The following is a 13,040-nucleotide window of genomic DNA, read 5'->3' on the forward strand; positions in this document are numbered from 1 at the left end:
TTAATAGTTTTCAAAAATTGGAAAATTTTTCTTTTCCCATTTTTTGTGCTATTTCAATTTGCATTAACATTTTCCCATCACTTTCCTAATAGTCTAGACTATTGACAAAACATTAAGTTATGCCTTGATGTGTAGTATTTGCCAATTTCCAACGTGTAAACATTCCCACAGTCGTCTTTCAAGCTACCAATGTGACATCACTGATCACAATGTTGGGAAGAAACAGGCAGTAGCATACAACTAAATACTGTATAGTTTTGTTTTGCCATACTAGTACAATGGATATAAATAACTTCAAGTGCATAGATGATAGTAAAGCATAATAAAATGTATAAGTTTCATGTATTTATTTGTTTTTAATATATTTTATTTAAATTTAAAAATATTTGTTTATGGGAATGACTGTGTTTAATAACCAGCTTGTAAAATTTCTGAAAATTTAACTTTTGACTTTCAGGAACTGATATGACCCGGACTCAGTATATTTCTGTCCATGGAGTGGTGCTGTGTATGATCTACACAGCTGTATAAGATTGCCTTGGGTGAGCAACAGTCTGGTAATGGAGTTAACTCAATCAAGTTAAATATATTCATTACTAGAGACCCGATGCACGAAATTCGTGCAAGGGCCTTGGCCCCGGCCCCTACCCACCGTGGCCAGGGCCTCTGCCGCCTCTGCCATGGCCCCCACCCACTGCGGCTTTGTCCAGAAGGAAGGATGTCCAGAAAGGACATCCTGTCTAATTAGCATGTTATGCTTTTATTATTATAGATTATTGCCCCTCATTTTCATGGAGGCTTGCTATGCAAAAGACCGTAAAAATGATGTCTATACAGTTGCAATACAATTACTTGAAAAAACTTTGATATGTTACTCTAATGTTTTAAGTTTGTTTTATTGATTTGGTATGTCTTATTTATTAGACTAGAGGCCCAATGCACAAATTCATGCACAGGTGGGGTCCAGCCGGCCTCGCCCTAATTGGCGGATTGGGGCCGGGCCTGTCGGGAGGAGGAAACAGTGGGAGGTTGGCCAGATGGCCCGTCGGGAAAGGGGCTGTGGGGTGGGGGGGTTGATCGGGGGCCAGCAGCCTGGGGGAGGGGCCAAGGGTGGTTGGCTGGGGACGGAGCTGGCTGGAAGGAGGGGCCACAGGCTGATCAGGGTGGTGGAGGCCCATTGGGGGTGGGGCTGGCCAGGGGGTGGGGCTGCAGAAGGTTGGCTGGCTGGCCCTGCCCCCTATTGGAGTAGGGGGGGCAATCAGGGGCGGGGCCAGCCGGGGGGGGGCTGCGGGGGGTGGTTGGCCAGCCACCCCACCCTCAATCTGAGTGGGAGAGGCTGATCAGGGGCAGAACAGCTGGGGGGAGGGGCCATGGGAGGTTAGCTGGCCGATTGGGCAGGTGTGCTGGCCGCAGTGGGCATCATAGCGACCGGTGGTTCCGGTCGTTCTGGTGTTCTGGTCACTGGCTTTTTATATATAGAGATAGATAAGGAGAATGGTATCATATTCCTTCTTTGTTTTGTCTGCCTTGGAATAAACAAATTGTACACTTGATCACAATAACTGTTAGTATAGATCAGTAACATTTTAAAAATTATTTAAAAAAAAAAGAAACATTAATTTGAAATCTTAAGATATATGTATATATACTATATAGAACACACATATACATATAAACATATATATATGTACATACAAACATAATTTCAAATTAGGTAACCTAAGGCATATTGGATAGGAAATGTTGAATACATTCTTAATTTATTTTCTTTACCAGTTTTCAAAATAATAAGATTATTTCATAGTATCCTTCAGAGATGAACAGTGAATTTTTCTAAATCTTATTACGAACTCATATATTAAGATATATTTATTATATTTCATTCCATTGTAGTTATTCATCTTTGACCAGTAGGAGCCACTTCAATTTGGCCTCTTCAAATAGGTTCTCAATGTGACCCCAATAACCTTTGATAGTTTTCACACTTAATGGTGTGATAGAATATTCTAGGCTTATTTTGGACATTTCCTGTCCCAAACCTGGACTCAGCCTTTGCTTCAGGAATTCTTTTCAAAGACAAACGGTGTTTAGCGACCATAATCTGGGTACACAGATGTCTGCTTCTTGTTATTGCGATGATTCCCCCACCCTTTTTTTGGCATTTACAGTGGGCTAAATGAAGAAATAGATATTTTTAAATATAAAATGTTCATTCTGCTATACCCAGTTCAAATTCAGGATCACAGTGTTTTTATGTAACATTGATTTTATGTTTCTTTTTTGTCCCATAGTAAAATTGACTTCCAAAAACACCAAGTTATTTTCTTTTTCTCATACTATACATGCAACAAAATTACACCACTACCAATCAATACCATAAAAATTTGATTAGGGATAATTTAAGTTCCTGTTTTGTTGTTCTGACTTTAAATTTCTTTTTCTTAGTGTATATACTATAAAGGATATACTGTTGAAATAACTGTGCATGTTCTTTTTAAAAATTGTGTTAAATGTCACTTGGAATATTCTTCTCTGAATAGTTATGCCAGCAACTCCATATATAATTAAGTTTATTTATTTTATTTAGCTTTCATTTTTATGGCATTTTTAATATTAAATTTGTTTTATAATTATGCAAATGATTTTATATGGTTCCAACTTTATGTATATTTATATTACACATACACACACACACACACACACACACACATATATATATATATATATATATATATATATATTATATAAAATGAGTTTCATGAGAAATCTTCCTACTATTTTATCTTTACCACCCTGTTTTCTTTCTCCTTATAGGTAATGGTTTTGTTTATTTTTAAAGTTTTTTTAAAAAATATTTTTTTATTGATTATTAGAGAGAGAGGAAGGAAGAGGGAGAGAGAAACATTGATGTGAGAGAAACACATTGATCAGCTGCCTCCTGCATGCCCCCCACCAGAGGTAGAGCCTATAATCCTGGCTCTTGCCTGGACCCGGAATCAAACTGGCAACCCTTAAGTGCACAGTACCACACCCAACCAACTGAGCTACACTGGCCAGGTGTGTGTGTGTGTGTGTGTGTGTGTGTGTGTGTGTGTGTGTGTGTGTGTGTGAATGTATTTTTATATTGATTTCAGAGAGGAAGGGAGAGGGAGAGAGAGAGAGAAACATCAATGATGAGAGAATCATTGATTGGCTGCCTCCTGCATGCCCCCTGCAATTCTGGGTTGCAGGATGGAGCCTGCAATCCAGAATTGAACCCGGAACCCTTCAGTCCACAGGCAGATGCTCTATCCACTGAGCCAACCTGGCTAGAACCATGGCTTTTTTTTTTAAGGCTTTGAATTTTCCTTTGATTTAAAAAATTAGGCAAGTATGCAGATGAATGAAAGCATACTATTAATGTTTTTCTCCACCTTTTTAAAAAAATAATTTTTTTATTGATTTCAGAGATGAAGGGAGAGGGAGAGAGAGATAGAAACATCAATGATGAATGATTTGGCTGTATATATATAAAATATGTATATAAACATATAATATAAATATATATTATATAAAGAAGAATATTCCAAGTGACATTTAATACAATTTTTAAAAAGAACATGCACAGTTATTTCAACAGTATATCCTTTATAGTATATACATGTGTATCCTATCTAATAAAAGTAATATACAAATTGACCGTCACACCCAAGACACAAGATGGCCGCCCCCATGTGGTCAAAGATGGCTGCCCCCAGGTGGACACAAGATGGCCACCACAAGATGGCCTGCAGGGGAGGATAGTTGTGGGAAGTTAGGGGTGACCAGGCCAGCAGGGGAGGGCAGTTGGGGGTGACCAGGCCGGCAGAGGAGGGCAGTTGGGGGAGACCAGGCCAGCAAGGGAGGGCAGTTGGGGGGGACCAAGGCCTGCAGGGAAGGGCAGTTAGGGGGGACCAGGCCTGCAGGGGAGGGCAGTTGGGGGGGACCAGGACTGCAGGGAAGGGCAGTTGGGGGGGACCAGGACTGCAGAGGAGGGCATTTGGGGGGGGCCAGGCCTGCAGGGGAGAGCAGTTGGGGGGGACCAGACATGCAGTGGAGGGCAGTGGTGGGGGGAACCCAGCCTGCAGTGGAGGACAGTTGGGGGGGACCCAGGCCTGCAGAGGAGGGCAGTTGGGGGAGACCAGGCCAGCAAGGGAGGGCAGTTGGGGGGGACCAAGGCCTGCAGGGAAGGGCAGTTAGGGGGGACCAGGCCTGCAGGGGAGGGCAGTTTGGGGGGACCAGGACTGCAGGGGAGGGCAGTTGGGGGGGACCAGGACTGCAGGGAAGGGCAGTTGGGGGGGACCAGGACTGCAGAGGAGGGCATTTGGGGGGGGCCAGGCCTGCAGGGGAGAGCAGTTGGGGGGGACCAGACATGCAGTGGAGGGCAGTGGTGGGGGGAACCCAGCCTGCAGTGGAGGACAGTTGGGGGGGACCCAGGCCTGCAGGGGAGGGCAGTTGGGGGAGACCAGGTCAGCAGGGGATGGCAGTTGGGGGGGGGGGGACCACGCCTGCAGGGGAGGGCAGTTGCGGGGGACCAGGCCTACAGGGGAGGGCAGTTGTGGGCGATCAGGCCAGCAGGGAGGGCAGTTAGGGGTGACCGCGCCAGCAGAGGAGGGCAGTTGGGGGAGACCAGGCTAGCAGGGTAGGCCAGTTGGGGGGGACCAGGCCTGCAGGGGAGAGAAGTTGGGGGGGACCAGGCCTGCAGGGGAGGGCAGTTGGGAGCCAGCAGTCCTGGATTGTGAGAGGGATGTCCGACCACCCCAGTGGGATCGGGCCTAAAGGGGTGGTCGGACATTCCTCAAGGGGTCCCAGATTGGAGAGTGTGCAGGCTGGGCTGAGGGACATCCCCCATGCACGAATTTCATGTGCTGGGCCTCTAGTATAGTATATACATATATACATATGCCTCCTGCATGCCCCCCACTGGGGATCAAGTCCACAACCCAGGCAAATGCCCTGCCCAGGAATTGAACTGTGACCTCCTGGTTCATAGATCGACACTCAACCACTGACCCAAACTAGCCGGGAATCTCCATCTTCCTTTTATTTAACAATATATACTGGGCTTGACTGTATAGTACTTACATTCTTCATTCCTTGTTAATACTTGTATAGTTCTCCACTGTGTATGTGTACCAAACTAATTCACCCATTTTCCTACAAAGGAAACTTGGGTATTTCCAAACTTTTGCTATAACCAACAATGCTTCAATGAATAACTTCTTATATACCTATTTTATATATTTTTTAGTGTTGGTCAGATTCTTGGAAGTGAGATTTGCTAGTTGAAAAATAAATGCATATGTAACTTTACTAAATACTGTCAAATTCTCTCTTGTTGGGTTTTCCATTTTTTACTCCAAAAAGCAATATATGAGAGTTCCACTTTTCTTCAAAAGTGCCTCAATGACAGGGTGTGTTGAAAAACTTCTGGATTTTTGCCTATTTGTTGGGTAAAAATTAGTATCTCAGTGATTCTTAATTTGCATTTCTCTTATGAGCAAGATTGAGAATGTTTGTGTATTTAAAATGCATTTGCATTTCTTTTTCTGTAAAATATCTGTTCATCTCTTGCCATTTTTCTATCAGGGTGTTGATCTTTTATTCTCTTTTAGGAAATCTTTATATTTAAGGTATTACATGTCTCTTATATAAATTATAAATATTTTTTCACAGTTTCTCATTTGACTTCATACTTTGCTTGCGGTATGTTTTATATTATTTTTTGGCCATACAACAGCTTTTCATTTTCAGATATTGAGAATTATCAATATTTCACTTTATTGCATTTAGTTTTTACCATTACTAGAAAAAATTTCCCTACTCTCCAATTATAGAATTGACCCATAATTTATCTTAGTACTTGTATGATTCAAATTTTTATATTCAAATATCTGGTCTCTTTGAAATTTATTCTTGGAACAGATTCAAATTCATTTTTCCTTATGACTACCTAGTTATCCCACCATGTATTAAAAAGGAAGAGTCCATCTCTTCCTCACTTCTTTGAAATATAGCTTTTATTTATGTTAAATTTCTATATGCACTTGGGTCAATTTCTCAATTTTCTATTGTAGTCTATTGGTCTTTTATTCACATGCCAATACCAAATGTTAAAGTATAAAGGCTTTATAGCATATTTTAACATCTGGCATGATGGACACCCACCACGCCCAACACTCGTCTTTTTCAGAGTTTTCGGCCTTTTTCTGATTTTTAAGTTCCAAATGAATTTTATAAAGAGCTTGTGCTTAGAATAGTGTCCTTAATCATGAGTGTTTATCAAGGCATTGTCAGACTTAAAAAAAAAAAGAAAAAAGAGGAACTAAGTCCTACCCCAGACCTAGTGAATCTCTGGATATTGGCTCTGGGTATGTACATTTTGAAAAAGTTCTTTCAGTTGATTCTGATAATCCCATTAAATGACTTATAAAGCAGTCCTGAGAGGGAAGTTCATAGCATTACAGGCCTACCTCAAAAAACAAGAAAAATTGGTAATAATTTCTCTAACTCTACAACTTAAAGAATTAGAAAGAGAGCAACAAAAAAGTCCAGAGTGAGCAGAAGGAAGAAGATAATAAAGATCAGAGCAGAAAAAATTACATAGAGAAAAAAAAATACAAAAGATCAATGAAACCAAGAGCTGATTCTTTGAAAGGATAGACAAGATTGATGAACCTCTAGCCAGACTCACTAAGAAGCAAAGAGAAAGGACCCAAATAAACAAAATCAGAAATAAAAGAGGCAAAATAACAGACCCTACAGAAATACAAGGGATTGTAAAAAAAAAAAAAATACTAGGAACAACTCTATTCCAACAAACTAACCTAGAGGAAATGGACACAGTCCTAGAAAAATATGACCTTCCAAAACTCAATTAGGAAGAATCAAAAAATCTCAATAGGCCAATAACTAAGGAGGAAATTGAAGCAGTCATCAAAAAACTTCCAGCAAACAAAAGCCCGGGTACAGGGGAGTTTTACCAAACATTCAAAGAAGAACTAAAGCCTATCCATCTCAGACTATTGCAAAAAATTCAAGAGGAAGGAACACTTCCAAGCTCTTTCTATGAAGCCAGCTTTACCCTAATCCCAAAACCAGATAAAGACAATACAAAGAAAGAGAATTACAGGCCAATATCCCTCATGAACATAGATGCCAAAGTCCTCAACAATATTCTAGCAAATCAGATCCAGTATTACATTAGAAAGATCATACACCATAACCAAGTGGGATTTATTCCATGGATGCAAGGATGGTACAATATCCGCAAATCAATAAAAGTGATACAACCATAGCTGGTTCAGCTCAGTGGATAAAGCGTTGGCCTGTAGACTAAAGGGTCCCAGGTTCAATTCCAGCCAAGGGCACATGCCAGGGTTGCGGGCTCGATCTCCCCCAGTAGGGGGTATGCAGGAGGTAGCCAATCAATGATTCTCATCATTGATGTTTCTATCTCCCTATCTCTCTCTTTTTCTCTCTGAAATCAATAAAATTTTACACACACACACACACACACACACACACACACACACACTAGAGGCCCAGTGCACGAAATTCATGCATGGGTGGGGTCACTAGGCCTGGCCGGCTATCAGGGACGACAGGGGCCTGCCGGCTGTGGGAGCACATTTACCACTAGGGGGCAGCTCCTGTGTTGAGCGTCTGTCCCCTGGTGGTCGGTGTGCATCATAGTGACTACTGGTTCTGGTAATATGGTTGCTTAGGCATATATATATATATATATATAAATTTTTTTAAAAGGACAAAAGAATAAAAAAAAAGTGATCAATCACATAAACAAATTGAGAGATAAAAATCACAAAGTCATATCAATTGATGCAGAAAAAGCATTTGACCAAAATCCAACACCCTTTCCTGATAAAAACCCTCAGCAAAGTGGGAATAGAGGGATCATACCTCAACATAATAAAAGCCTTATATGACAAACCTACAGCCAACATATACACAATGGGTAAAAACTAAAACCATTTAACCTAAAAATAGGAACAAGACAGGGATGCCCACTTTTGCCACTCCTGTTCGACATATTATTGGAAGTGCCAGCCATAGTGATTAGACAAGAAGAAATAAAAGGTATCCAAATTGGAAAAGAAGACGTAAAACTGTCATTATTCACAGATGACATGATACTCTACGTAGAAAACCCTAAAGACTCTATCAAAAAATTATTAGACTTAATAAATGAATTCGGCAATGTAGCAGGATACAAAATTAACACCCAGAAATCTATGGCATTTTTATATACCAACTAATGGCCCAGTGCATGGATTTATGCACATTGAAAGGAAATTAATTAGAAGAAATATTTTAATATCGCTATTCACCCTTTCTCTATACTAGAAATGTCAACCAAATTCACGATCAACAATGACAGATCAAAACACACACGTGTGATTTGTGCCAGCGAGAGCTTTATATGTATCGCACATGTGCAAGTCAACTTAGCCTTTTATATATATAGAATAAACTTGCTTAATTAGACCTGCTTTCTGATGTAGCCAAACCTTTTCCAGCCCAGTGAAGCACCCCAACTTCTCTTCAGGTAATTGTCAGCAACACAGCAGTAAATATCAATACAAAGCAAATTATTATTGTAGATCACGCAGGGAGAACAAAGGGTAAAATATTTAATTGCAACAGTGTTTGACTATATTCTGTACAATGAGAAAACCTGAAGTCATTTTCAAGGTCCACCATTTCTTCTTTTCAGTCGGGTCAAGTTTCTAAACTTTCTAAATCTCCATTTTCCAGCTAATGAAAATAAAATAAGATTCCATCGAGTCTCCTATCTACCACTCCAGGACTTCTGTGAGGATCAAATGAGATGAGGTATGGGAAAACGCTTCACAGACATTTGGTTAAAGTGTAAAATGTTTGCACATGACTATAAAGCAAGTTGTGTTCCTAGGTTGAAGAAACTCCAAGGAGGCTAGTCGCTAGGGAGAAGTAGCTGGGCATTGCTCTGTGATGTCATTACCCAGCGCCCACAGCCACTGTTTCTGGGCTGGGCTGGGCTGTGGGCCACATTTTACGCCATGGGGTCTCAGCAGCATGGCTGCAATTTGGTGGTCCGCTGCTCTGGGATGGTGGCAGGGCCTATATTCCACTTGGGAGAAGTTAAGTGTTGCTTTGTCAATGCCCAGGCCTGCTGTGCCATTTCTTTGTAAGTGGCCAGTGTGTATCACAGCAGCTCCTGCGTTGAGTGTCTGCCCTCTGGTGGTCAGTGCGCGTCATAGTGACCAGTCAGAGAGACACTTAGCATATTAGCCCTTTATATATATAGACTAGAGGCCTGGTGCATGACATTCGTCAACTTAGCCATTTATATATATTTTTAGCAGTCTGGGAGCCCTGGGGAATGGGCCTAATCCATAGTCGGACATCCTTAGCGCTGCTACGGAGGTGGGTGGCTCCCGCCACCACTGCTGCACTCGCTAGCCATTAGCCCAGCTTGTGGCTGAGCAGTGCTCCCCCTGTGGGAGCATACTGACCATCAAGGGGCAGCTCCTGCATTGAGTGTCTGCCCTCTGGTGGTCAGTGCGCGTCATAGCGACTGGTCGTTCTGCTGTTCGATTGATTTGCATATTAGCCTTTTATTATATAGGACAGTGAATTTACAGAAAGAGAGATTAAAAAAACAATCCCATTTACCATCACAACAAAAAAAATTAAGATACCTAGGAATAAACTTAACTAAGGAGGTAAAAGACCTCTACTTGGAAAACTATAGGACATTGCAAAAAGACATAAAGGAAGACATAAACAAATGGAAGAATATACCGTGCTCATGGATTGGTAGAATCAACATCATTAAAATGTCCATACCACCCAAAGCAAGCTATAGTTTCAATGCACTCCGCATTAAAATACCAATGGCATATTTCACAGACCTAGAACAAACTCTCCAAAAATTCATATGTAATAAAAAAGACCCCGAATAGCTGCAGTATTCCTGAGAAAGAAGAACAAAGTAGGAGGGATCTCAATACCAGATATCAAGCTATATTACCAAGCCACTGTCCTCAAAACTGCCTGTTACTGGCACAAGAACAGACATATTGACCAATGGAACAGAACAGATAACCCAGAAATCGACTCAAGCCACTATGCTCAATTAATATTTGACAAAGGAGTCAAGAACATACAATGGACTTAAGATAGTCTCTTCAATAAATGGTGTTGGGAAAATTGGACAGATACATGCAAAAATATGAAACTAGATCATCAACTTACACCATACACAAAAAGAAATTCAGAAGAAACCATAAAAATATTAGAGGAATCCACAGGCAGCAAAATATCAGACATACGTCGTAGCAATATCTTTACCCATACAGCTCCTAGGACGATGGAAACTAAGGAGAAAATAAACAAATGGGACTACATCAAAATAAAAAGCTTCTGCACAGCAAAAGAAACCATCAACAAAACAACAAGAAAGCCCACTGCATGGGAGAACATATTTGCCAATGTTATCTCCGATAAGGGTTTAATCTCCAAAATTTATAGGGAACTCATACAACTTAACAAAAGGAAGATAAACAATCCAATCAAACGTGTCTGTTGCCCTAAATAGACACTTTTTGAAAGAGGACATAAGGAAGGCCAAGAAAACATGCTCAAAGTCACTAATCATCCGAGAGATGCAAATCAAAAGGACAATGAGGTACCATCTCACACCTGTCAGAATGGCTATCATCAACAAATCAACAAAGGACAAGTGCTGGTGAGGATGTGGAGAAAAAGGAACCCTCTTGCACGGCTGGTGGGAATGTAGACTGGTGCAGCCACTGTGGACAACAGTATGGAGTTTCCTCAAAAAGTTAAAAATGGGCCGAAACCGGTTTAGCTCAATGGATAGAGCGTCGGTCTGCGGACTGAAAGGTCCCAGGTTCGATTCCGGTCAAGGGCATGTACATTGGCTGTGGGTACATCCCTGGTAGGGGGTGTGCAGGAGGCAGCTGGTCGATGATTCTCTCTCATCGATGTTTCTAGCTCTCTATCCCTCTCCCTTCCTCTCTGTAAAAAATCAATAAAAAAAAAAAGTTAAAAATGGAACTCCCATTTGACCGAATAATCCCACTTCTAGGAATATATCCCAAGAAATCAGAAACACCAATCAGAAAGGTTATATGCACCCCTATGCAATGGAATACTACGCTGCTGTAAAAAAGAAGGAACTCCTACCATTCACAACAGCAGGGATGGACCTGGAGAACATTATGCTAAGCGAAATAAGCCTGTCGGAGAAAGAGAAATATCACATGATTTCACTCATTTGTGGAATATAATGAACAACATAAGCTGATGAACAAAAATAGATCCAGAGACAGAGAAGCATCTAACCGACTATCAAACCTCAGAGAGAAGGCAGGGGAGGGGAGGGGGAGTGGGTTAGAGATCAACCATAGGGCTTGTGTGCATGCATATAAGCATAACCAATGGACACCGACACATGGGCATGTGCTGGGGAGGGGGGCAATGAGGGGAAAAGGAGACATATGTAATACCTTAATCAATAAAGAATATTAAAAAATAAAATGACTTATAATGCATAATGTCAAGTTCTAATTCCAGACTATCTTATGATTTGTTTTCCATTATGTATCTTAGACATTCCTTAATGACTCTGGTATGCCCAATTCCCTAAGCCAGAAATCTCTGTAGTCTTCATTCAGTTCTTACTCTCCCTTTACTCTGTTTTCAGTTGGTCACCAAATCCACATTTTACATAAAAAAAAAATCTGGCTTTAAATCCCCAAAGCCACTGTCTTTCACCATCTTTCGCATGCACTCTTAAGCATACAGTCTATACAGTCTACCATCTGCACTGGCTTCACAGTTACTGTTCCCTGAAAACAAGGTCGATCATGTCACTCCTTTGCTGACCTTAGTTGGCTCTCAGGATAAATTCAACCACTTTACCATCAATGGTATAGCCTCTGGCCTCCTTTTCCTCCTTTACCCTATTATTCCATAGCTCACATTGAATATTATTGTTACAACTGAATTTCTCGCAAGTGGATGGATACCAGACCTAGTGGCACTTTATATTTAAACGTAGTTTTTTGTTTGTTTTTTTTTTTCATTTAGAATCCACTCCCTCCTCCTTCTGCCCCGTAAGCTTTCAGTATTTGAGATGCAGTTCAAAAGGCATCTCTTTGATAAAGCTTTTTTTAAAAGACTATGTCAGAATTTGTTGCCCCATCCTCTTTATTCTAGCAAAACTTTATTATTTGTATCTTTATAACGTGATTTATGTAAGTCTCTAATCTCCCAGGAATTTCACACTTTCAACATCAACCAGACTGTGAGCTTTTCATGTTTCCAGCCTCTAGCAGAGTGCACAGGATATAGCAAGCACTCAAATGTTTGTTCAGTGAATACAAACAAATAAAGCTTCATTAGTCTGTACCAATGAAACAGAAATAAGACATGGCAGTGGCCAGCTTGTTCTCCTATTTAGAACTCTCATTCTTTGGACTTTATTTGTAGTCAGCCTTCCTAGACTTTGTTCTCTGTACAGGGCAATTTCTTACTCTTTGAAGGTCCATGTGCAATACCTATAGTGATAAATGAGATATTCATCTTTACTTTTATATCTACCTATTTATGAACTTCTGTCTTGGTCCTAAAATAGATGCTGCTTTAAAGAAGAAAGTGCAACAATTGAGTCTTTAGTGGTGGCATAATTAGTCTGTGGGATAGGTGTAAATCATATAGAAATAATTACCAGTAATATTGGAAAAGATCTGTTTGATCATTTAATTCTTTTACAATTCTGTACATGATGAAGTACTAATTTAGATGATGATCGTAGGCAGAAGATTAAATGCTATGGGAGCCAAGTTGTTCTATAACGATAGTAATTATTTTGTTTTTTCCCCCTCAATTCTATGACTATGTTGTAATCTCTCAGACAATCAAATGTGATAACATGAAAAAAGGGAAGGAATCATATTAAAAAATAATTAAGCACAACTTCTTAGTAAGAGGGT

At 40.6% G+C, this 13,040-nt stretch overlaps 1 protein-coding gene across 3 annotated transcripts in view; it reads left to right on the forward strand.

The window, feature by feature from the left end:
* Window positions 1–13,040, forward strand: part of BAZ2B (bromodomain adjacent to zinc finger domain 2B) — a 325,819-nt gene that overhangs the window by 51,924 nt on the left and 260,855 nt on the right. Inside the window, exon 4 of one of the 3 annotated variants that reach the window (XM_079781879.1) lies at window positions 458–542. The exons of the other annotated variants lie outside the window; for them this stretch is intronic. The gene's annotated coding sequence lies outside the window, so the exon portion shown is untranslated. The remainder of the gene's footprint in view (window positions 1–457; window positions 543–13,040) is intronic. 3 annotated transcript variants of the gene reach the window in all.

Source organism: Cnephaeus nilssonii (genome assembly GCF_951640355.1).
Source record: "Cnephaeus nilssonii genome assembly, chromosome: 10".
Classification (NCBI taxonomy): Eukaryota; Metazoa; Chordata; class Mammalia; order Chiroptera; family Vespertilionidae; genus Cnephaeus; species Cnephaeus nilssonii.